Consider the following 27,160-nt stretch of genomic DNA (forward strand, 5'->3'; position numbering starts at 1 on the left):
TAATTTCATCAGAAATACCTACTTTTCTATACATTTTTTCTATTCAAATGTGACCTTAACTGCTAAACAATTTATATTCATATATCAGGGTTCATTTTCATTTTCAGCAAGAGCCAGATCCACCTTATGTGTGGTGTCAAAGGGTCTATTGTAATTTAGGACTACATAAATGTAACTACTGATTAACAATTAAGTAGGTCTTTAGAAATTATATTTATACATATTTACTATACAAACAGTTCTTTTAGGGCAACAATAAAACTAAACATATTTTTAATGACTTCAGACTCCACAGTACTCCTTGTTTACATCGTGAGCTGCTGTCATCAATGACCATCTCACTTCCCCTTCTATGCATTAGCACCCCAACTCCAATAACAGTCACCCCCAAATTGGAACCATTCTCCGTTTCCCATCTCTTGACTCCATTCCACTCTAGAGCTGGTCCAACTGTTCTTTTATTCCACAGTAATGCCACACACATAACTGGCTTAGGGACACAATCTCACTACAGGTTGCCATTAAACAAGGTGGAGCGAGTATTCAACTGAGTGGAGTTTGACGTTTGTCATAAATTCAAAAGATAAACCCCAAAAGATATTAAAATAGTAATAATAATAAACATCAAAAAGAAACATGAAAAATATTCCCTCTGCTATGATCACCAAAAGTAAAACCAACTCACAACTTAGTTAAAGGTTGCATTCTCAGGTTGGAGGAGCAAAAATGGAAATGGAATAAGAGAAATGTAAAGGCAAAGTAAAATGGGTCATTGCTGTACCACTAGTCGCTGGAGCAAACACTGTAATTTTCATGCTACATTAGCCTGGCTTAATACCTAATCTGCTCAGATATTTTAACCGTAAATTTATAAAAGTTCAAAGCAAAAGAGCAAAACATTATCGGTAGCTTGACTGCTATATTTTGTAACTGCGTCTATTAGCCCATGACATAATGTGCTTCAACCCAGTGACAATGAATGTTATACCAAGCAAACCTATCATGAAGTAGTTGGACTTTTATAACATTTATTTATTATTATTTTTAACCCTATTAATAGCATACCATTAAAGCAAACATTCTTTATTGAAGAATTACAGGCAGTCCCCGGGTTACATACAAGATAGGTTCTGTAGGTTTGTTTTTAAGTTGATATTGTATGCAACTCAGAACTGTACATTATAATTGTAACCCCAGCCCAATTTTTTTGGTCTCTGTGACAATTGGATTTAAAAAAATGTTGGGTTGTCATAAGAACCAGGATTAACAATAAAGCTTCATTGCAGACACCTGTTATTGCTGTTTATTGTAGCCTAGGGCTAAAGTACAGTAAATTCCCAACATCCAGAGGTCTGTTTGTAACTAGGGGCTGTCTGTTAGTTGGGTTTTCTTAAGTAGGGGACCGCCTGTATAGAGTTCACGTACAAAGAGAAAGTTCAAGGCAAAAAGGTCTATATATCTATGTTAAATAAAATATGAGAATTACAGCGGCACATCAATGAGAAAAAGCAGGGTTCTATCCTCAAGAAACAATCCAAAAAAACCCCACAAAAACAGGCAGCACTCCGATAAGTATGGTGAAATATGGTTACAGAATGCCAAAACCATTCTCCTTGATTTTGCCTTAGGCACCATGAACCTGCCTAACACAAGAGGAACATTTTTAGGTCACCTTAATATACTTACCTCTCTATAAATAGCTATATGCCCTTTTTCTATATAACTGTTATTGAGAACATACGCAGTTGGTGAGGGCGTTTGCCCATAGCTGTAATGCAGGATTATACTTCAAAGTATATAGAGGGAAATTTATCATTAGGCAGGATTTCGAGCAGTTGTCTATGTGTTGGACTGGCAGGTTTCCACCAGTCAGATTTATAGTCCGGTGTATGTGGAGTGTTAAATGCCTTCATCTGTGTGTGCTCTATGCAAATAGACTGCACCAGTCGCACGTATGTATAACATCTGCTCAATTTCTGCCTTTTTGCTATGTTTTTGCACAGGAAATTCTCAGATACCTCAAAAATAATTGAGCAAAAATTTTGAATTTGAGCAAAAAACATTAAAATTGTAAAAGTTTGAGATAAATCTCCCCCCTGTAGTAGCAATGGACCCACATACACCACCTCCAATGTGGTGTAGTTTTGCGATTAAATTTGTGTTCTTTTGAAAATTCTCATTTGATAAATGTGGTGTTGAACAGTGTTGCACACTCTGTGGTGTGTTAATAAAACCCTGCAAAAAGATGTTTGCACAGAAATTTGCAACAATTATACGGCGAGAAGCTACATGGGACTAATGATAAATGTCCCCCATAATGTGCATGCCTGCACATGCGCAGTTCATTGCCTAGTCTCAGAACTTCCCCGAAATGCACAGTTTTTCCCAACACAAGCTTAGTAAATGATGGTATACTCCATTATGGCGTTTTTAAAGTATCAGACCTTTCCTGGAATGATAATATTAACTGGTGGCACTGAAAGTGTTAATTTTATGAATTATTATACAGAGTCATTGTAATATATGTACACAAAAGCATTTAGATTACACTTTTGATCACACTATTGAATAATCATACAATATTTATAAAACTTGTACTGGATTATAATTTGTATACACAATCGAAGGATATGAAAAAAGAAAAAGGGATTGTGGAGGTGCTCAACGAGCACTACATATATAGAGACTAAGCTCTACAAGGAGTGATGTAAGGCGATGTGGACCAGTACCTTTCGGTACAAAAATGGTCAAAAATGGTCTTAGTCGTCAGTGGAAAGATTTTTTTTTTAAAAAGTTTCTGCTACAGTGATCCCCTTACAGCCAAACAACTACTTAAGTAGCATGTACATATATATAAAAAAGGCAAAAATATGTCAAAAAATGCTTGCATGAAAAAAGTGATAAGGACCTTTCGTGTATATAACTATTTTTTTTATTGTGTACTGTGTATTGTGGATGGTATGCCCCCTTGAAACGCTTATTTTGCAACTTCCAATAAAAAAGTATGATATACAAGATGAGTCCTTATCACTTTTTTCATTTTTGCTATTTTTTATTATCATTTTTAATGTATAATGCAATTATTGTATTTTCACTCCCACTTCCTATGAATTGTTACCTCCCACTTATATGCACCCTCGGATATTGCTTTACAAAGACTGTAAAGATTTGCCGAAACATAGCTGCAATGGATGAATACAGCAATCACAATATTTCATCATACATATCAGAGTGCTTCTGGTTTATATATCTATCTCTATTTCTTTCTCCTCCACATTCTGTGGTTACCACTAACTCATCTGTCAGTAGCCACAGTGCAACAAAATTGACCAAGAGAAAGAAAATTAAATAGGATATGGATTTCAATGCTATACATGGAGCTTGGTTCCCTTCTAATAGAAAAACAGTAAGGCCCCTTCCACACTAGCGTTGCATTTCACGTCAGGGTGGAATGCATGAAAAACTGACGTTTTTGGCTGCGTTTTTGTTCCATTTTTCCTTGGAGTCATTAGCGTTTTTGCGTTTTTCACGCGCGTGTTGTTCGCAGTTTTTTGCGTTTTCGGTGCGTTTTTCACGCACGTTTTTTAAGTCAATGGGACTTTTTCAAAGGGACCATGGTTGGGGAATAAAATGTTTTATTTAATTGAAAAAGAATGTCTTCTGATAAGTTAGCAGATGTATGCAAACATCTGCAATCTATTCTTCACTGTTCCGCACGTATATTATCTCCCGACAAGTTAGCATCATTTAAGTGAAAAACACAGTGCAGAACACAGTGCAGAATAGATTACAGATGTTCGGCACATCTGCTTACTTGTCGGAAGATACGCGCGGAACGGTGCAAACAAAATAGTATGTGAAGAACAATATATATGTGTGAAGAAGACATTGCAGATGTATGGAAAGATCTGCAATGTGTTCTTCACACATATATATTGTTCTTCACATGCTATTTTGTTTGCACCGTTCCGCGCGTATCTCCCGACAAGTAAGCAGATGTGCCGAACATCTGTAATCTATTCTGCACTGTGTTCTTTAACCCCTTAAGGACGCAGCCTGTTTGCAGGTTAAGGCTCGCAACTTTTTTTTGAAATTTGACCAGTGTCTCTTCCTGTGGTAATAACTTTTCAACGCTTTAAGATATCTCTGTGATTTTGAGATTGTTTTCTCGTGAGACATTGTAGTTTATGTTAGTAGTGTCATTTTGGTGATCCGTTCCTTTTTTGGGGGGTAAAAATTCAAAAATTTAGGAAAAATTTGAAAAAAATGACTATTTTCAAAGTTTCAAATGTTATACTTTTTAGACAAAAAGTGATACCACAAATTTTTTTTGATAGAAACCTTTTGCCATTGGTCTTCTTTTTATATCCATTATTTGTTTTAAGTTTCCATTTTTTTTATGGATGTGAGAAGGTTTGAAGTTTTAGTAGCAACTTCTCAGATTTTCTTGAAATTTGAAAAATGCGAACTTTTTGGTGATCAATTCAGTTTGGAAGTGCCCTATAAAGGCTTCTGTACTATATACCCCCACAAGTAACACCATTTTATGAACCTAACATCTCAACCTATTCAAATCAGCATTTAAGAAGTCTGTTAACCCTTTAGTTATTTTTCCGGAAGCATATGAAAATGGAGTGGAAATTTTGAAATTTCAATTTTTGATTTCAATCTTTCCAATTTAGCCCTAAAATGGATACATTCAGAAGGAATTTGAGGTAAATATATATTCCTAATTTCTTGCCCTGCTTCTTCCGAGTACGGCAATACCAGACATGTGGATGTCAGCTGCTGTTTACCCGCACAGCGATGTCCAGAACAGAGTTAGCGATACTGGGAGTTTGGAAGGCCAATTTGGCTGCAAATATTTTGTGGTGCCACAGTGTAATTGAAGAGCCCCTGAAGTAAAAGTACAATAGAAAACCCCCCAAAATGTCACCATTTCGGAAACTAGACCCCTCAAAGAATTTATCGGTGGTTGTGGTGAGCATTTTAACCCCCAACACGCTGGTCAAAATTGAATGCAAAGTAAATGGTGCAGAGTAAAAATTGCGTTTTTATCTCAAAAATGTCATTTTAGTGCCTCATATACTGTGCCCAACCCATGCCACTTTAGACAAACACCCCAAAAATCATTCTGCGGGTTGTCCCGAATACAGCAATACCACACATGTGCCAATAATTTACAGACTGGGCACACAGAAGGGATGAGAACGGAAGGAGTGAAATTTTGATTTTCCAGCTCTGTTTTCACACGTTTGGATTTGGAGTGTGATGTCATGTTGGCAGGGCCCGTGAGGTGCCAGTGCAATAGAAACCCCCAATAAATGATACCATTACGGAAACTAGACCCCTCAAAGAATTTATCGGTGGTTGTGGTGAGCATTTTAACCCCCAACACGCTGGTCAAAAATTGAATGCAAAGTAAATGGTGCAGAGTAAAAATTGCGTTTTTATCTCAAAAATGTCATTTTAGTGCCTCATATACTGTGCCCAACCCATGCTACTTTAGACAAACACCCCAAAAATCATTCTGCGGGTTGTCCCGAGTACAGCAATACCACACATGTGCCAATAATTTACAGACTGGGCACACAGTAGGGATGAGAACGGAAGGAGTGAAATTTTGATTTTCCAGCTCCGTTTTCACACGTTTGGATTTGGAGTGCCATGTCATGTTGGCAGGGCCCGTGAGGTGCCAGTGCAATAGAAACCCCCAATAAATGACACCATTACGGAAACTAGACCCCTCAAAGAATTTATCGGTGGTTGTGGTGAGCATTTTAACCCCCGACACGCTGGTCAAAATTGAATGCAGAGTAAATGGTGCAGAGTAAAAATTGCGTTTTTATCTCAAAAATGTCATTTTTGTGCCTCATATACTGTGCCCAACCCATGCTACTTTAGACAAACACCCCAAAAATCATTCTGCGGGTTGTCCCGAGTACAGCATTACCACACATGTGCCAATAATTTACAGACTAGGCACACAGTAGGGATGAGAACGGAAGGAGTGAAATTTTGATTTTCCAGCTCCGTTTTCACACGTTTGGATTTGGAGTGCCATGTCATGTTGGCAGGGTCCGTGAGGTGCCAGTGCAATAGAAACCCCCAATAAATGACACCATTACGGAAACTAGACCCCTCAAAGAATTTATCGGTGGTTGTGGTGAGCATTTTAACCCCCGACACGCTGGTCAAAATTGAATGCAGAGTAAATGGTGCAGAGTAAAAATTGCGTTTTTATCTCAAAAATGTCATTTTAGTGCCTCATATACTGTGCCCAACCCATGCCACTTTAGACAAACACCCCAAAAATCATTCTGCGGGTTGTCCCGAGTACAGCAATACCACACATGTGCCAATAATTTACAGACTGGGCACATAGTAGGGATGAGAACGGAAGGAGTGAAATTTTGATTTTCCAGCTCCGTTTTCACACGTTTGGATTTGGAGTGCCATGTCATGTTGGCAGGGCCCGTGAGGTGCCAGTGCAATAGAAACCCTCAATAAATGACACCATTACGGAAACTAGACCCCTCAAAGAATTTAGCGGTGGTTGTGGTGAGCATTTTAACCCCCGACACGCTGGTCAAAATTGAATGCAGAGTAAATGGTGCAGAGTAAAAATTGCGTTTTTATCTCAAAAATGTCATTTTAGTGCCTCATATACTGTGCCCAACCCATGCCACTTTAGACAAACACCCCAAAAATCATTCTGCGGGTTGTCCCGAGTACGGCAATACCACACATGTGCCAATAATTTACAGGCTGGGCACACGGCAGGGGTCAGGAAGAAAGAAGCACAATTTAGGTTTTCAAGCTTCGTTTTCACTAGATTGGTAATGGGGGGGTACCCCCGAGGTACCAGTACAATAGAAACCCCCAAGTAGTGAACCCATTTTGGAAAGGGCACCCCTCAAAGAATGTATGTAGGCTTGTATGAGCATTTTAACCCCCAACACGCTGGCCAAAATTGAATGCAAAGTAAAGGGTGCAGAGTAAAAATTGTGTTTTTATCTCAAAAATGTCATTTTAGTGCCTCGTGTACTGTGCCCAACCCATGCCACTTTAGACAAACACCCCAAAAATGATTCTGCGGGTTGTCCCAAATACAGCAATACCACACATGTGCCAATAATTTACAGGCTGGGCACACGGCAGGGGTCAGGAAGAAAGAAGCACAATTTAGGTTTTCAAGCTTCGTTTTCACTAGATTGGTAATGGGGGGTACCCCCGAGGTACCAGTACAATAGAAACCCCCAAGTAGTGAACCCATTTTGGAAAGGGCACCCCTCAAAGAATGTATGTAGGCTTGTATGAGCATTTTAACCCCCAACACGCTGGCCAAAATTGAATGCAAAGTAAAGGGTGCAGAGTAAAAATTGTGTTTTTATCTCAAAAATGTCATTTTAGTGCCTCGTGTACTGTGCCCAACCCATGCCACTTTAGACAAACACCCCAAAAATGATTCTGCGGGTTGTCCCAAATACAGCAATACCACACATGTGCCAATAATTTACAGGCTGGGCACACGGCAGGGGTCAGGAAGAAAGAAGCACAATTTAGGTTTTCAAGCTTCGTTTTCACTAGATTGGTAATGGGGGGTACCCCCGAGGTACCAGTACAATAGAAACCCCCAAGTAGTGAACCCATTTTGGAAAGGGCACCCCTCAAAGAATGTATGTAGGCTTGTATGAGCATTTTAACCCCTAAGGTGCTGGCTAAAATTTAATACAAAGTGAGTAGTGCAGAGAAACAATTGTATTGCAATTTATCAAATATGCCATTGAAGTGACAAAAGTATTTTGCCCAACTCATGCCACTGGGGAAAAACACATCAAAAATCATTCTGCGGGTTACCCCGGTTAGGGCAATACCCCATAGGAGGCAATAATCTGTAGGATGGAGACACGACAGGGCTCAAAAGGGAATAACTTGTTGGAGCACAGACATTGTACTTTTTTTTTTTTTCTTTTTGGCATCATGAAAGATTTGTAGATGCCAATAGGGGCCAGTACAGTAGAAACCCCTAAGAACTGACCTTATTTTGGAAACTACACCCCTCCATGAATTAATCTAGGGGTATAGTTAGCATTTTAACCCCACAGGTGGACCCCTGAAAAAGTGCATAATGGATAGTGCATAGTAAAAAATATCCATTATGTCATTTTGTGCCCAGCTGCTGCCATGGGAGACAAACACCCTAAAAATCATGATGCATGTTTTCCCGGGTAAAGCATACGGGGCAGTAATCTACAGGCTGGGCACATGGCAGGGCTTAGAAGGGAAGATGCGGCATGCGGCATGATGTATAAGCTGTGCGTCAGGGTAACAACAGGGTACTCTAAAAATCCAGGGATGTATGATAAATTCGGAAGCAATCTTTCATACATAACCCTGGTTTTTCTGGGCATGTCTCACAGTGATGAATGGTGTCCTTCCGAATGCCATTTTTGGAGCACACCCTGCACCTCTTCTGTGTCCTTCCCTTGCTGGCTGTTTGGGGAACTACTCCTGGAAAGTGCTGCCCTGGTACAATACGTGATGGGGCCTCACTTCCAGATGTGCTAGCACTCCCCCCTTCCTGGTCTCCAAAAAGAAAGTACTTTATTACCACCTCTTGAAATTCCAGGAAAGTTCCCCTCTGGCCGGCATATCGATGCAGCACATAAGCATTATACAATGCCATCTGCATCATGTGCACGGCCAGCTTCTTGTACCACACCCTCGACTTCCGCATGGCATTGTACGGCTGAAGCACCTGGTCAGACAAGTCCACCCCTCCCATGTATTTGTTATAATCTAAAATACAGTCTGGCTTGGGGGTTTCTGTACTGGCACCTCGTACTGGTACAGGGGTGGTGGTGTGCTCATGTATTGTGGTTAATACAAGGACTTCTCTCTTGTCCTTGTACTTAACACACAATACAGAGTCGCTGCATAGTGCCCTGCTTTCGTGCCTTTTAAGTTTTTGCCCAAGCAGCGACTTAGGGAGACCTCTCTGATTTCTGCGTACAGTGCCGCATGCCGCAGTATTTCTGGAAGTGAGGCACTTGAACAGGGTGGTGCTGGTGTAGAAATTGTCCAGGTAGAGGTGGTAGCCCTGGTCCAGCAGTGGGTGCACTAAATCCCACACTATCTTCCCTGTAACACCCAGGAAGGGGGGGCATTCTGGGGGCACTATAGTGGAGTCCTTCCCTTCATATATCCTGAACTTGTATGTGTACCCTGATGAACTTTCGCACAGCTTATACATCTTCACACCATACCTTGCCCTCTTATTGGGCAGGTACTGGCGGAAGTGAAGTCTCCCTTTGAATTGTACTAGGGACTCGTCTATGCTCACATGTTTGGCGGGGGTATATGCCTGGGCAAACTTGGCACTAAAATGATCTAATATGGGCCTGACCTTAAATAACCGATCATAACTGGGGTCACCTCTGGGTGGGCACTGTGTGTTGTCAGTGTAGTGCAAAAACTTATGGATGGCTTCAAAGCGCATCCTGCTCATTGCCATGCGGAACATGGGGGTGTGGTACAGTATGTCTGTGCTCCAGTAGTCCCTGATTGAAGGCTTCTTTACTATCCCCATAAGGAGTATTATGCCCCAATACTTGTGCATCTCTGCTGCAGTGACAGGGGTCCACCTGTAGGGTTGTGCATAAAAGGACGTGGGGTTTTGGGCAATATGTTGTGCAGCGTAGAGATTTGTCTGAAATATAATAATATTCAGCAGCGCCTCATCAAAAAAAAACTTAAAAAAGTCCACAGCTCTGAGCCCTGTCGTGTCAAAGTTAATTCCAGGATGGCCCAAAAATTCAGGGACCTGAGGGGTATAATTATCTGGGGCTACCCATGTGGGGTCAGTGGAAGCCCCAGACGCTTCTCCTGCAGAAGTCCCAGAAACTTCTCCTGCAGAAGTCCCAGGCACTTCTCCTGCAGAAGTCCCAGGCACTTCTCCTGCAGAAGTCCCAGGCACTTCTCCTGCTGAAGTCCCAGGCACTTCTCCTGCAGAAGTCCCTGGAACCCTACGGCGCCTTCTTGGGGGTCCTTCCAGGTCACTGGAAGATGAGCAGGAGGATGATGATAGGTAAAAGGGACCATCATCCCCACTAGCTGACTCGGTGTCAGAGGCAAGCATGTTATATGCCTCCAACACGGTGTACGTCTTCTGAGACATTGCACACAAAAAAAATAGAGAACTGGAAAAATTAGATAATGTGCACCAAACTACACGGATAAACCGTCTAGCAGGCACACAAAAAAAAAAATATAATGCACACCAAACTACACGGACAAGCCGCACAGATGGCACACACAAAAAATAATGTGCACTAAACTACACGGACAAGCCGCACAGATAGCACACAAAAAAAAAAAGATAATGCGCACCAAACTACACGGACAAGCCGCACAGATGGCACACACAAAAAATAATGTGCACTAAACTACACGGACAAGCCGCACAGATAGCACACAAAAAAAAAAAAGATAATGCGCACCAAACTACACGGATAAGCCGCACAGAGGGCACACACCAAAAATAATGCGCACTAAACTACACGGACAAGCTGCACAGATAGCACACAAAAAAATAATGCGCACTAAACTACACGGACAAGCCGCACAGATAGCACACAAAAAAAATAATGCGCACTAAACTACACGGACAAGCCGCACAGATAGCACACAAAAAAAAAAAAGATAATGCACACCAAACCACACGGACCAGCCGCACAGATGGCACACAAAAAATAATGCGCACTAAACTACACGGACAAGCGGCACAGATAGCACACAAATAAATAATGCGCACTAAACTACACGGACAAGCCGCACAGATAGCACACAAAAAAAAGATAATGCACACCAAACCTGGAATAAAATGCACACCTGGAAAAAAATATTACCAGGCACCGAAAAAAAACCTATGTGCACCGCGCAAAAAGGCGCTACAAATGCACCTAGCTTGCCCTAAGACAAACTAACTACCGCTAAGATTGCTAAAGATTCTGTGCAGCGCTATTCACACGGCGCACTGAAAAGTGCGTCCAGTGCAGAACAACGCTAACACAGCGCACTGAAAAGTGCGTTTGGGTTCAGAAGGGACAGACAGGGAAAAACGGAAGACACGTGGGATCACACAAGGCGATCACACAGGGAACACACAGGACACAGGAAAAAACAGATAGGGATGGGAATTTGTAGGGAACAATAGGGATCAGATAAGGATCAGAACACTATTTATAGTGTAAAAGTGTATTTTGGTGCACACAGTAACGCTCTCTCCAGCGATACCAAACCAAAATGGTGCCGCTGGAGGAAGAGGAAGGGGCTAAAACCACGTTTTTTAGCCCAAAATCGCTGTAATTGGCCAGTCAGGTTTGACTGGCCAATCACGGCGATCGGCGGACGGGACCGATTTGATTGGTCGGGTGACGGAGACAGGAACTCCTCCTGCCTCTGTCACCCAAGTCTCGTCCCGATGTCACCACGTCGCGAGACGTGGTGACAATTCTAAAATCCTATGCGCTCGCGCCGTAGCTGTACTGCGCTGAGCGCCAATAGTGGGAAGCTGCGCAGTACAGCTACGGCGCGGAGCGCTAAGGGGTTAATGTGTTTTTCACTTAAATGATCCTGTGTTCACTGTGTTCACTGTTTTTATTCTATTCTTCACTGTTCTTTACTGTGTTTTTTTAATGAAATGCTCGATCTCGAGCAGGGGAATTATTCATGTTACCTAGCAACCCATACATTTAAAACGCATTGCACTCGCATTGCACTTGCAAAAAACTTGGAAAAACGCGCGTGAAACGCAAAAGTAGAGCATGCTGCGATTTTGACGCGCGTCAAAACAAACGCAAGCATGCGCGTGCAAAACAACGCAAATGAGGGAAGACCCATTGGAAACAATGGGGCACATTTACTTACCCGGTCCAGGCGCGATCCATCGGCGCGTTCTCTGCTCTGGATTCGGGTCCGGCCGGGATTTATGAATGTAGTTCTTCCGCCGTCCACCAGGTGGCGCTGCTGCGCTGAAAGTCATCGCGCCGGAATGCACCACCTCGGACCAGGTGAAGGTAAGCGCTCCCCAAGCGACACTTTTTCGGTTCTTAAATGCGGTGGTTTTTCCGAATACGTCGGGTTTTCGTTCGGCCACGCCCCCCGATTTCCGTCGCGCGCATGCCGGCGCCGATGCGCCACAATCCGATCGCGTGCGCCACAATCCCGGGGCAATTCAGGTACAATCGGCGCAAATCGGAAATATTCGGGTAACACATCGGGAACGCGAATCGGGCCCTTAGTAAATGACCCCCAATGGGTCAGAGTGCAATGCAAGTTCTGCGCGTCAAAAGCACGCGCAGAACTCGCGCGTGAAAAACGCTAGTGTGGAAGGGGCCTTAAAGGGGTATTCCCATTTCAGCAAATAAATGTTATTGTTGAATAAGGAAAAGTTACAATTACAATTTCCCAATATATCTTCTGTATCAATTCCTCACAGTTTTCTAGATCTCTGCTTGCTGTAATTTTATAGGAAGCTTCATTGTTTATTTCCTGTAGAAAGAAATCTGTTCCTGGTCATGTGATGTCACACAGGTGCACGGCTCATTATAACACACAGCTCTGATTACTCTCTGCGATATAATGAGCCATGCACCTGTGTGACCATGGGCAGATATCTGTCCACTGGTAGTAAAAAATGAAGCTTTCTAAAGAATGAAAGCAAGCAGAGATCTAGAAAACTGTGAGCAATTGATACAGAAACTATATAGGAAAATTGTATCATGTTTCATCATATAAACAAAAACATTAATTTGCTGAAATGGGAATACCCCTTTAAATCTTTGGCCCATTCCTAAATGAATGACACCATGAACAACACACAAACAATAACCAATCAGAGCTTTAATTTAGGTATTTCCTATTTTTGCAATGTTTCTATGTGTCTTGTGTTACATAGTGGTGGTGACATTTCATCACATAACAGCGATCATTAGTCAGGCACTGCTCATAGTTCAGGCCACCCTTGCTCTGTGAGTTACATGAACTTACCCTGACATTGATCTCTCTGGACCTGCTGCTATCCACAGAACCATTCTGTGCTCTGGTAACTCTTACTAATTGACAAATAATCCTTTTAGAAAAGCACATTACCTGAACACCAGAGAATCAGCTTTCCTGGTAATACCCTCCTGTGAGAGGATTACTGCTGGAAAAGGTCATGTTTGATATGCATAGTATTGCTACAGGTTGGCTGAATATGTCTGCTGTTCCGTGGAATTTTAGGCAGGTATAGGGAATCTGAGCTCCTAACAGACATTGATCTTTTCCCCATACTTTCATTGAAGATATGTACAGGGAAATACATGGTGTATGAGATAACACATGCCAGCGTATCCTTCTGCAGTTCTCACCTATCTATCTTATCTATCTATCTGTTCTTAATCTAAATTAAAGAGATCCAAGCAAACATCACACAATGTGCTGTTCTCAACACATTTGATCAATATTTACTAATTGAAGGTAATATATTAATCATACATAATAATATGATTCTGTAGTACATATGATTTCTGATCTCATTAGATGCAATTGGCATCTTTTTACATTTCAGCAGTCAGTATTACCCTTACCCACGCAGACTCTTTCAGAAAGTTCTGAAAACCTATACATATTGCAGGGTATATGAAGCATAGGCCATCCCTGTGTTCATATAAGTAAATTTAATGAGAAATGAGACAGAGAAGAAACACCAAATATGTTTAATTGATTATGTCATGCAATCTCATGGTGACCCGCAGCCTGGATGATATAAGTGCCTGGACTGTAGCACAGAGACTTTGCACATGGGGAGCAGAAGCTACAAATACGCATATGCTAATTATAAGATGATGGGCTTCCTGTCTGTATACTAATGGTCTTTTAGATTTTGTAAGAAAATATGGTTAAAAATATACGCCTGCCCCCAGTAGTATACAGCTTGCCCCAGCATTAAAAAAAAATAAAAAACTTATATACTCACCCTCCGGTGGCCCCGATGTGCAGCGCTGCTCCCCCGATGTCCGCGCGGCTCGTCTTCAGGCTTCCGCGCCCGTCTTCTTTCTTCTGCTGGGCGCCGCCATTGCTCTCTCGGCCGGCGCCTAGTATAACGCCTGAAGACGAGCTGCGTGGACATCGGGGGAGCAGCGCTGCACATCGGAGCCACCGGAGGGTGAATATATACGTTTATTATTTTTAAAGTATTTTTAACTCGTATATGACTCGTGTATAAGCCGAGGGGACGTTTTTCAGCACATTTTTTGTGCTGAAAAACTCGGCTTATACACGGGTATATACGGTAATAATTATAATGTCTCTTTCTAGCTGCTCATGTGATGCTGTGCTGTGGCATCATTGGATTAATACTAGATAGAAGCATCATGGGACAAGTAAGATGGTATCTTACTAAAGCAGATAGGAAACTCCCCTGCAGCGAAATGTTTGTCCCTCATAGTACTTGTATTTGCTGCGGAGGAGACGGGTGCAGGAATGTTAAACAATTTGCTTTACAGCTGATTAATAGAATAGAAAAAAAAATAGTTGCATCAGACTAGGTGTTCATGAAGTCATACATGCCATAGCGAAGGAGTTGTACATGTTCTGTGTCAGTTTATAGGTGCCTATATTGTTCAAATATATGGGCACATTTACTAAGGATACGCACATCGCATTTCCGTCGGGTTTCCTGAATATTTCCGATTTGCGCTGCACTTAACAGGGGTTTTTGGTGTACGCTATCAGATTTTGGTGCCGACTTTCATGCGACACAAATCAGGGGGCGGTCCGTTGGACAACCCGACTGATTCGTACTAAGCGCGGGATTTAAAATTCAAATTGTGTCACAAGACATGCACTCACATGCACAGGGAAGAAGATGGTGAACTCCGGCGGAACTGAGCGGGGAAGCGAAACATGCAGGATATCGGGTGCACTATCGGACAACGCACCTCAGGGATCATGACAGGACCAGGTAAGTAAATGTACCCCATAGTGTTCCTGTGGTATTGTTTTTGATGTCTCTGCCTTTCTAAAATTGCCTCATTGACTTTGCTCGGATATTCCAATGATGAGAATGACAGTATAAAAAAGAAAGTAATAAAAAAAGAATAAATATATGGAAATGTAATTTACATAAAAATAAAGTTACTGTAAAAAAAGAATATATGGAAATGTAATATACATATTATACATGACTCAAACATTGTGATGAAACATATTTACCTGAAGCTGTCTTTGATTGACATTAATGCCTGGGATATTACATACATTAAAATGAATGATCATTGACAAGTATATTATCATTATATTTACATATCTAAATGACATGGTGATCCTGTCTTGCTTCTGGTTGTCTTTAAATTGCACAATATCTAATACAAAGAACAGGTCTGCATTACATTGATCTTATTGCTACCATAGCTGCCTCCACCTTTGTTTCCCAGTACACAGCATTTTTTACTTTCCTGTCATGACAGCCTCAAGTTCCTATTTCCTTCTTCCTTTCATAGAAATAATCATTTTTGTTTAAGGTTTATTACATGGAAAAGTACATGATCCCAGATTGAATAGTGTGGTTGTAATTCAGTCTCAAGGCTGCAAATTTCGCAGCTCTATCCAAACCCTTAAGCTATATTGTTGCAGACTTGGACATTATCCGTATCTCTAGATTGAATTACAGTATTGTACACATCCCAGTTGTCATATTGTACTATACAATTAGGACTGGGAGGAATGGACTTTTTCTTGCATCAAGAGATTTTATGATCATTTTCCTAAATCAAAAGTTAGATACTATGACATATTGTTATGTGACATAAAATAATAAAGTCTGGTTAAAAATACTGTTCGTGGCTCTGAGGAGACTGCAAATAAAACATTTTGCTGTTTTGCCTGAATCATTGTCTGCTTTGGAACTCCAGAGCCATTAAATAAAAGAGTAAAGCACTGCTCAGGGTAACTCTGCTCTTTACTACAGCATGCTCCAGTCTATTCCACAGTGAATGGATTATATCTAGAATTTAGTAATATGTTTTACTTATATATTCATTATTTCTGTTATTAAAAACATATTATATTGTAAAATGAAAAGACTGAAATAAAAATCACAAAGAAAACCATACTACATCGGCAGCCGGCAAGGGTAGTATGGAGCAGCCTGAGCACCTTCTGTATATGTGGTATTACACTAATGGTGAGTATCCCTGACTACCAATGTTCCTTGATCATAGCATGTGACACTTTATGCAATTTTTCAATACTTAACTTCTTACTTGGCCCTTGTTTTTAGATACTGGGCAGGAAGGATGGGTGTATATATATATATATATATATATATATATATATATATATATAAAGATGAAGGTGGCTGTTTATGTATGTATCACTGGGGGTGAGGCGGCTTTATGTAGATGCATTACTAGGGTGTTGCCGGCTGTATGTAGATGTATTATTGTTCCCTTATAAAGAATGGCGGGACCATTCTACAACCTCTTGTGTCGCCCCCTAATCCTTATAGTCTGTAAGCGCTTGTGAGCAGGGCCCTCACTCCTATTGTTCCATATGACTGTTTGTTCTTTGTAATGTATGATTATATTTGTATATGTCCCCTATGATTTGTAAAGCTCTACGGAATTTGATGGCGCTATTTATAAAAAAAATGTATTACTGGGGTTATAGTAGATAGTGAGGAGGAGGATGTGTATGTATGCTACATTCAGTGGGGGCCTCCACCAGATTGTGCGCCCAGGGGCCCACCAACCTTAATCCGACCCTGTGTACGAGGTCTGTTTTTCTCTCAAATGTCGTTAGGCAACCAACTAGGCAGGGCAGAAAAAAAGATAAAAACCCCATTGATTCAACCCAAAAAATTGATTAAACCCCAAAAATAACAGATGACATATCAAAAATAAGGCAAACTCAGACAGAAAACTGGTGCCAGGGTTGGGATAAATCTGGGATGGGATGAAAACAGATGCGAATGCAATACAGATTGCATGTGGATATCACATGTCCACATTTTGAAGAAAACGGAAACACCCATCTGAATAAGCCCTCACATTTTGGTGCATTACATATTATTTATTATATTACTTCTTTGTACAGGTTGGATCATACAGATCTATCAATGGAATAAGTTGATACAATACAGCTACAATATGCAAAGCTCCTTACATTAGTACAGATTTCTTTTAGAAGCAAATGTGCTTATTCCATTGCTGGAGCAGAACGTTTAAAGTACTTGGTTCCAGTCACTATAGGAGACCTTACAACTTGAGTTTTTAGAGTATACTTTTTCTATCCCAACAGAAAAGCGATTCATTTAGTGGCCAAAAATAACAAGCAAAATCTTTATTAACCACAATGCAACACATACATAAAAACAATTGAAAAGCACAAAAGTTGTGCAAAGAGCAAATGGTAATCAGCACCTTGCGCCTTCCATAATCACATACACCATCCCTTCAACTGGTATGAACACATATATATGTGTGAACACCACACAATTTTGTAAATGTCAAGGTCATTATTTTAAGCTTATTTAAAAAATGGTATATATTCTAAAGCACAGCATAAAATGTAAATGAGATCATTGTATCTCAAAGTTAGAGAACACTTTCAGATACCTGCAAGTTACTACCATCTGGTGCTAATTTCCTTAACCCCTTCCCGAGGCCTGAAGTTATAATACCGCACGGGTGGAGCCGGTGCCAGAAGCTGCAGGTGTTTAATACAGCTGACACCTGTCTGTAACATCCACGATTAACCCCTTACACACTGCAGTCACGCATGACCGTTAAATGTAAGGGGCTTCACATGTGTATAAAAATATATTAAAAAATATATAAATTAGGTATCACCGTAATCAGAGTGATCCATAGAATAAACATGACATAATTTCTATGGTACTATGAATTTCCCCTAAAAAATATGCAAAAACGAAAAAGAATTGATGATTTATCTTTCCTCCATACATTCAAGAGTTAATAAAATCTGATCAATAAGCTAAAAACCCACTAAATCAAGCATTTCTAAAGTGGATCTGATCGCATAGAAAATAAACACTAATATGTCCAAATTTTAAAACAAAAAAATAAAGATTGTATAGCTTTTAAAAAGGGACAATGCAAATCTGCTCTGAATGACGCACCTTCCCTTCAGAAGTTGTGATTTCTAGAATATTGGATCTTAAAAACATCACAAACTCATTCAAGTACCCCAAGAAAGGTTGCCCTTGAAACACAAATGCAAGAGAGGATAGGATAGGATAATGCAGAGAATCTCCATGGATAATTGTTTCAACACTGTAGCTGGATTTTCTCACCCATTAACCGTTCGACAGGGTAAGTTTCTGTCTTATCATACAGTGTCTCCACATTTAAAAGATTTTGGACTGAAAGCCCACTCTGCATTGACCAAAACTCTCAGAACATTATCAGAAAGAATCAAAAGGCTAGACTCACCTTTGGAGAGGAGAAGTGGTCCATAGTTTAATTTAGTGACAAAAGCAAGTTTAATCTATTTGGATATGATGGGAAACATTATGTTTGTAGACAAACTGGGGAAAGACTGAACTCAAAGTGTGTAAAGAAGTCAGTGAATGGTAGTGAAGGAAGTGTCATGGTTTGGGAAATGTTTTCTGCAGCAGTAGTTGGACCTCTCATAGATGGCAGAGTGATTGGAAGTTTGTATGAGAACAACACATTGTTTCTTCCTTGCGTTTTTCACTCAATTGGTCAGCAATTTTAATGCAGGATGTTACAGGGGACATTATTCATAACTGGACCCACTGCTCTTTTATTATATATATTACATATAGTGTAAATGGATTCAGTATATACTGATAGCAGTCACTGTGGTGAGATGTCAGTGCGTACTGAAGCCATTGGGTCATTAACATATCAAAAGGCTTTGAACAGTAAGAAGCCACCATGAACCAGGCGTGAGATTCCCTGCACACACTGGGGTCTATCCTAAGAGGTTCTTAGGGTGGAGTTATAGGTGGTGGGAAGGGACTACACACAAGGATATTTAAGCATGGTAAAAACAGAAATCAGGCTTTTGTCTCTTTTGTCTCTTGATCCTGCCCCCCCCCGGACGTACAGCACTTAACAAAGGAACAGGTCATATATTGTGTGTGCTTTCTGTGTATGTATATAACTTTATAAGAGTAATTATAACATAGTACTTATTATATGTACATGTATATGGTCAGGTACTGGATGTGACTCCTGCTTCAGGGTATATCCAGGAGCTTCTGTAGTGTTAACTATATATTGTATATACATACACATTACTGTGTCCGGAAGGGGTCAGGAGAAGAAGGTTTGTGTGTAGTTGTGTTCTCTATGTATTTTGTATTGTATTTTATGTAGTTACTTTGTCACATGTATGTTGTTAGTAAAGTCTTTTTGTATATAAGTATCTGCGAGGGTTGTATGTTATTCCTGTGATATATGAAGGACTGGAGTGGGTGCTTATGGTAAATAGCACAGATTAAGGGGCTGGACAGAACCACTGAAACCTAGAGGAACTGAATAGAAACCCAATTCCCAAACCCCCCCTTTATCAATGGCGAGCCAGGCCCAAATGTCATGATCCATCTATATTAGGATATAGTGGTGAAATTGTTGTTATTCTGTGGACTTAGGTTATTAGACTGGGTAGGTTCGGACTGGTAACACAGTTTCATCTGAGGCCTAGTATGAGTGTGATTATTGGCAGCGAATCTATATAAGTTCAGTTCTTAGGATTCTGGTTGGTTTCTGTTATCAGACCCTTGTGAGGTGACCCTGGTGTGAGGGTCTTTGCTTTGTATAGTAACACAGATCGCAGGGATACAATGACTGGCAAAGTGGAACATGTGACTTTTGAAAAGTTGAGTAAATATAGTTCGTTTAACCCTGTGTTATCTAAGAAAGAGGAATCTATTGAGCTGCTATGGGAATCCCTGGTAGAGCAGGCGAGTTCCTATGATAAGTTGCATATTGCTAAGCGCAGTGTACTGAACCAGACATCTAAGAGGCTCCATATGATGGCCAAGCTTGTGCACCCCAAACTGCAACAAAGCCAAGTGCAAAAGAAAGCATCTCCCAGCCAAATACTGAGGAAGTGGGGGAGTGTTAGATGTTTTCACTGTTTACAGTATGGACATATAAAGAGGTTCTGTCCATAAAGGGTTAACCGGTATGAACGGGGGATGGTCTCACAAAATGAGGGGCACAAATGTGTGGCTCCACATGGAGCAGGACCACACAACTGTACAACAGACAGCCCTACTGGGAATCTGCTGCAATAGGCTTACGGTTGGGGATCCATAATATACTTGGCCAAAATTTGTAAAATCATGGATTCCCCATATAATGGCCAGGATGTGTATTGTAAACCTCATTAGCTCTCATTGCTTGGTGATGAGATTCTATCACCTAGAAGGGGGGAGGGAGGAGGTTACTCTTACTGAACCTGTGTAAATAGTCTGTTTGTAACCAAATGTTAATGAGGTCCAGTCCTTTTGTTTTCAACAGCTCAGAGGAGCAGAAGTACAAGGGAAGTGTATTGTAAAATGTCCTGGAGTCAGGCCTCTGCCTGTAAAGACAAAGGTGTTAATTGTAAATAACAAATTTGGTCTTTTCTTTATGTTTGCATATTTGTTTTGGCAATATGATGGTTCTTAAGCTAAGGTGGTACACAGAACTCTCTGCTCTCAGTGATTGGATATTCACTTGGTAACATGTTGGACAATTACAAAATAATATCCACTAAGATTGGTTGTATAATCTCCCTAATTTCTGGCACCTCAGTAATTAAAATTCGGGTAAAGGGGTGATTACCTGCCCCTGTCTAAGTGCAATAGGTCTCAGGAAAGAAAGTGGTCAACTATCTCTAGGACCTATGGAGCGTACAGTGTAATTCGCCAGCAAAGTCCGCGGCGCAGCCAATAGTCCGTGGGGCATAGCTATTGGGGATTCTGCAGGGAGTGGGTAAAACCACGGTGAACTGCAGAGGCGCATTATGGTACAATGACTGTTCAGTCGGACGCGGGTCTTTTAAGCTGCCGGTCAAAGGGGAAGCACCATAGGAGTGACATTCCCAGCCTTGGTTTATACCGTGTTATATGAAGGTGCCAGGTATACAGTATATAAAGCTTGCTTTTTTCTAACCAATATCTTAGTGGTATATCTGAGGTAAAGGCTCTGTCCACAGGGGGAGAACATCATGTCTCCTGATTGATGAGGTGAGAATAAACCATGGTGGATGTACATAGAATAAATGTATTGCAGGTTGTGTTCTGTATCATGTGACAGTCACTGAGGATTCCTCCTCTATGCAGTGTACTCTTCCATTGATCATTCCAGGTGGAGACACACAGAGAAGCAGTGAGTGTCTGTCTGCTGAAGGAAGTGCAACTAGCCAATCCCTCTTCTACAAAGATGGCGTGAAAGCTGGAACCATCCATCCAAAGATTGAGCCAAAGATGCAAATGAACTTTTGATGTGCACTCAAGACCATATGGACTGTGACCTCTAGATGAAATATAATCTTAATGTCTTTCTGTTTTTATTTTACACCCATACATGAAAGGGTGATTTTTGGTTGTATTTGTCTTTATTTTGTACTGAGTTTGTTTTATTTTATGTCAAACATCATCACATAGAAGAGCAGACTCCAGCATAGTGTGTCAGGCGTCTGACATCAGGGGGAGATGTTACAGGGGACATTATTCATAACTGGACCCTCTGCTCTATTATTATATATATTACATATAGTGTAAATGGATTCAGTATATACTGATAGCAGTCACTGATACTCTGTGGTGAGATGTCAGTGTGTACTGAAGCCATTGGGTCATTAACATATCAAAAGGCTTTGAACAGTAAGAAGCCACCATGAACCAGGTGTGAGATTCCCTGCACACACTGGGGTCTATCCTAAGAGGGTCTTAGGGTGGAGTTATAGGTGGTGGGAAGGGACTACACACAAGGATATTTAAGCATGGTAAAAACAGAAATCAGTCTCTTTTGTCTCTTGCTCCTGGCCCCCCCGGACGTACAGCACTTAACAAAGGAACAGGTCATATATTGTGTGTGCTTTCTGTGTATGTATATAACTTTATAAGAGTAATTATAACATAGTACTTATTATATGTACATGTATATGGTCAGGTACTGGATGTGACTCCTGCTTCAGGGTATATCCAGGAGCTTCTGTAGTGTTAACTATATATTGTATATACATACACATTACTGTGTCCGGGAGGGGTCAGGAGAAGAAGGTTTGTGTGTAGTTGTGTTCTCTATGTATTTTGTATTGTATTTTATGTAGTTACTTTGTCACATGTATGTTGTTAGTAAAGTCTTTTTGTATATAAGTATCTGCGAGGGTTGTATGTTATTCCTGTGATATATGAAGGACTGGAGTGGGTGCTTATGGTAAATAGCACAGATTAAGTGGCTGGACAGAACCACTGAAACCTAGAGGAACTGAATAGAAACCCAATTCCCAAACCCCCCCTTTATCACAGGACAATGCACCCAGTCACACAGCAAAATGGGTAAAGCAGTTGTTAAAACAAAAAACAATGAAACAATACAATGGCCAGCCCAGAGTGCTGATCTACATCTAATAGAAAACCTCATGAAAATCCTCAGTGACAAAGTTATGGCCAAGAAACCCACAATAATCACAATAGTCAACTGTGGAAGAGACTGGAAAGAAAGTGGACCAAAATCCCACCACAGCAGTGTGAGCGACTAGTGATGTCCTGTGGCTGCAGATATGTACACAGCCTGTACACATCCTACTGATTGCTGTAACTTTGAGAAAATGTAATTATCATCTTTCTCTTTACTACAGTCATTCATGTTTTTGGCAAAAATAAAGGTTTTATGTTCATATAATTAGGTAATTTTGTAAATGTTCTAGTGGCAAGGTGTACTCTTTTCAAATAATCCATCTAATGTTGATGAATGTAGATTACATTATTTCTGAAAAAAATCAAGTGATCAGACATTGTTCTGTAATTGTGTTCTCCCATGTATATCCAAATATCATCTAATGTAGAAAATGAGTATATCACAGAATTTACAGAGCCTCCATAGTGGAGGGTTGGGATAGGAAATTTAAATTTTGGACCGGTACTTTACTCTTTAGTTGTATGTTTACATACTCATTGTTGCCCTTCCATGAATACAGTGTATGAACACTATTTATTAGGATCTACAAATTAGAGAATATGTTTTCATAGCAGTGGAAGGGGTGGGGAGAGTGATCATGCATCACATCCAGCATTGAAAATCACACACTCTAAGTACAACTTTTTTGTTTTTTATTTGTTTTTATGTATGTGTTGTCACTGGAGATGAGCGAGCACTAAAATGCTTGAGTGCTCGTTACTTGAGTCAAACTTTTTCCGATGCATTTTTTAAGGGGACCAATAAAATGTGTCATTTTATTGAGAAATAAGGAAGTCAGTCCTGTTTTTTTTTTTTTTTTTATTCAATGGAATATTCGTGGAACTTCAAAAAGGAGAATGACCCGTGTTAAACATCTGCAATGTGTTCTTCACACATATTGTTCTTCACATACTATTGTGAAGAACACCTTTCTGCACTAATGTCTTGTGTTCTTCACTGTTCTTCACCGTTTCCTTAACTGAAAGCTCATTCTCGAGAAGGCAAAATACTCGTCCGAGCAGCAAGCCGTTTTGAGTACGCTAATACTCGAATGAGCATCAAGCTCGGACGAGTATGCTTGCTCATCTCTAGTTGTCACTAAAGATTATGGTGGTAATTTTGTCTCTCTTTTTTGTTGGCATAGATCAATTTTTGATCTATGGCCGTTTCTTATCTATTTTGACTAATTCATATACTTAAAGATGCAATGAGATATATTTATTGCTCACAATGGATAATCATGATTCCATATCAGTAGTTTAGTAAGTTTCTATTGGTTTCATTTTTCACAGTGAGTTTTGATTGTAGTATTGCTAAAGACCATATGTAATAACGGGATTGGACAAAGCTGTCCTTACTGCTTATAGCAGCCAAATCAGTAGAACGTGTCTTGTATAGCAGCTCAATCCTTCCCAGTCATTGTCCTAACAATACTGCAGTACTGTAGTGAGTTAATACCTTGTAATAGACTTGTAGAAAAACTAACATTATATAACATTTGTATAAGTGACTGGTTTACCAATGTCAATCTATAGTCTTCCAGTAGCCATTGGGAGATACTTTGGTAATGACAAACAGCCATGGCTTAACATTTCTACGAGATAAGTTAAGGTGTCAAGAAAATGCTGATTTTTTTTGTTTTAATTAATATTTCATGCTCTGATAATCAGCTACCATGTGCATAGATCACAATCAAGAAAATATATTCATTACCTAATTTATATTCTTTAATTAGAAGGAAATCTCTGGTTGTAGTCTTTCCGAGTTAACACATGATTAAGAGTGGAAAAGAATTCTTTTTACATTGAAAAATTATTTTTTCCTCTCTGGGTTTGGTTGTAATGATTTGGAATATCTAATTTGGTTGGGGATATGGTGCTCATTAGGTGCTCAGCTAAAAAAGAGCCATTAGAATAAATTGACTGTAGTGTCCTGTTTTTGCCATTCATGCACTTGGAAGGCAATTGGTGGCAGTGAAGCACTTGTTATAGCCTTTTTGTTCCAGCAATAATTGCTAAAACGTCAATGGTGGGAATTTATTAATACAATTCCGGCGTTATTCTCGGCAGAGAACTAAATTGCCTTGTGCCACATTTAGTAAGGCGATTGGAACTTTTTTAGACAATTTACGGAGGTGTGCTCTCGAGAAAAGGGGTGTGGCCATGTGTCAAACAGTCTGTGTGTTACAAAAAAAATTAGACGCATCCTCTAGACCAACTAAAAGAAGGTCTGTGCTAGAATTAGCATCAAAGAGACAATGGGGGATATTTATCATACGTGCGCCAGCGTATAATAGCCCCCCACTGCAAATTCACAGCCCAATACATCAAGACGCTTCTGCCTTTTGATGTATCGGGCTGCCAGCAGCGCAGCCTTTAACCTACGCTAGGCCAGGCCAAGAAAAAAACGCAACCAGGCCGAGAAAAAAACGCGATACCGCGGTTTAAAACACTAACAAAAATAAGCTCAGGCACCAGCTCACCCTGAGCTGGTGCCCGGTATTTCCATCTCAGGCACCAGCTCACCCTGAGCTGGTGCCCGGTATTTCCATTTATCATACGTGCGCCAGCGTATAATAGCCCCCCACTGCAAATTCACAGCCCAATACATCAAGACGCTTCTGCCTTTTGATGTATCGGGCTGCCAGCAGCGCAGCCTTTAACCTAGGCTAGGCCAGGCCAAGAAAAAAACGCAACCAGGCCGAGAAAAAAACGCGATACCGCGGTTTAAAACACTAACAAAAATAAGCTCAGGCACCAGCTCACCCTGAGCTGGTGCCCGGTATTTCCATCTGAAACCTGCCACTTCAAGTGGTAGGTTTCCTTTAAGAACACCTGACTTATAGATGACCCCTAGTTAAAGACTGACCCCTCTGCCCCCTATAACCTCTGATGAAGCTCTCTGTATGCTTGGTCCTAGGCTGCAATGGCCGGCTGTAAAGTGTCTGTAATGAATCTTTATTGATAATCCATGGTCCCATTACAGCAAAAGTTTTAAAAATCTAACTGGGGCAAAACATTTTTTTTTGTTTGGATCTACATTTATAAAATATACAGCTATGACTTACATACAAATTCTCTGAGAACAGGTCCAATCTTGATTCCTGCTGGTGTTGTATTTTAAGTTGTGTTGTATGGTGTTGTGACAACCACCATGTAATACCGCACCCATTAGTGTAGGGGCTGTTCACATAGTGTGATACTGTATGGCTCCCTCTTTTGCTGTGGTTGGGTGCCCATAGGAGCCTGGGCCCAGAACCATGAGCCAGCCTGCCGGTACAGAGAACAGGTCCAATGGGTCTTGGACCAGGCAACTGTTGTGTTGGAGCTATGGTGGACAGCATGTGGTTCTGGATCTATTAGGGACCCATTAAAATAAGGTCACAATAAAGAGGTTATTTAGCTTTTGCGATTTCATCAAAATCTAACCAAAAATCTCAAGCTTATATGCAGCCCAGCTGCAAAAGATCACTTTTTAAAGACAAACTTTTACAGCTCCCCTTAACCTAGCAGCAGGTTTTCATTCTCTTCCGGGTGATATCAGTAGTGAAATCCCTCTTGTGCCAGATAACTTCTGTTTTAGTGGACATATTGGACAAAAATGAGACATCACGGCTGATGTCATTCAGAACTATAATGTATGGGTCCAGTAAGGAGGTGTAATATTCTCATGTGCAAGATCTTATATAATAGATTCTGTGAATGTGGTTAGTGTTTTCTTAATTATAGAAAAACTCAGGGTTAATAATATTGTATTTTACTTAAGCACATTTAAAAAAAATGATTTTTACCTTTTGAAGAAAGTTTCACAAATTGGTCCATGGATTATACAAAGATACCACTGATGCAAATGCTTTAAATACTCTTTGAGAGATGAGATTTCCTTTTGCAGCGTAATACTGTGACATCCAGGTTTTGCATACGTTATAGTAAACTGGGATAGTGACTTTCATTACTTCGTTTATAACTCAGTGTCCTCTGTACAACTCTGATTGACGCCATATGCCTGAAGGCAATGAAAAGATTAATAGCTCCATTGAAGAATATCTGCTGATAGTGACTATTAAAAATCTTACGAGAAGCCATTGGCAAAGCAGAATTATACACTGAGATTGTTTTGTTTTATAGCTTTATTGTATTTTTTATATATGACATAGAATTTAAAGATATTTTAATAAACCTTTTTGTGATTCTACCATGGAGAAAGTATCATACCAGCATAATATAGAATTAAATAGGTAAATGACTTCTAGAATATCAGAGTTACCAGCTGTTTAAAAAGAAGTATTATTTTTATGTTGTTTCTGAGTTTTACGGTTTAAAGTGTTGAAGTTTTAAAGGTGCGTAATTTCACTTCCTTTAGAAACATAACAAATTGGAGACCTTCCAAATTGCCTATTTACAACTATGTTAAAGGGGACTTGTCATGTTAAACCAGCCAGCTTTGAAAAG

Source organism: Engystomops pustulosus, chromosome 5 (assembly GCF_040894005.1).
Source record: "Engystomops pustulosus chromosome 5, aEngPut4.maternal, whole genome shotgun sequence".
Taxonomy (NCBI): domain Eukaryota; kingdom Metazoa; phylum Chordata; class Amphibia; order Anura; family Leptodactylidae; genus Engystomops; species Engystomops pustulosus.